Below are 246 nucleotides of genomic sequence, written 5' to 3'. Positions count from 1 at the left end.
TGGGGTCTGGTCTGTTTGAAGACAATGTTATCTCTGGACACTAGACTCAGACTCAGCCCCTGAGGCCTGGGACTTTATGTGTCACTAATAAAAACTATAAGGACATTCTAAGTTGGATTCTGGTGTCCAGGAGCCTGAGGATTAAGAAATTTCTCTTTTCAGGTTAGGCTTTTTGTTAATTAAATGGATTCATGAGGTATGGGTAGCCTTGAGAAAGGGAACAAACAGAATTCTTTTTTTTTTTTT

The sequence above is a fragment of the Hipposideros armiger genome, unplaced genomic scaffold (genome assembly GCF_001890085.2).
Source record: "Hipposideros armiger isolate ML-2016 unplaced genomic scaffold, ASM189008v1 scaffold_1083, whole genome shotgun sequence".
Classification (NCBI taxonomy): domain Eukaryota; kingdom Metazoa; phylum Chordata; class Mammalia; order Chiroptera; family Hipposideridae; genus Hipposideros; species Hipposideros armiger.
This window is presented reverse-complemented; position numbering follows the sequence as displayed.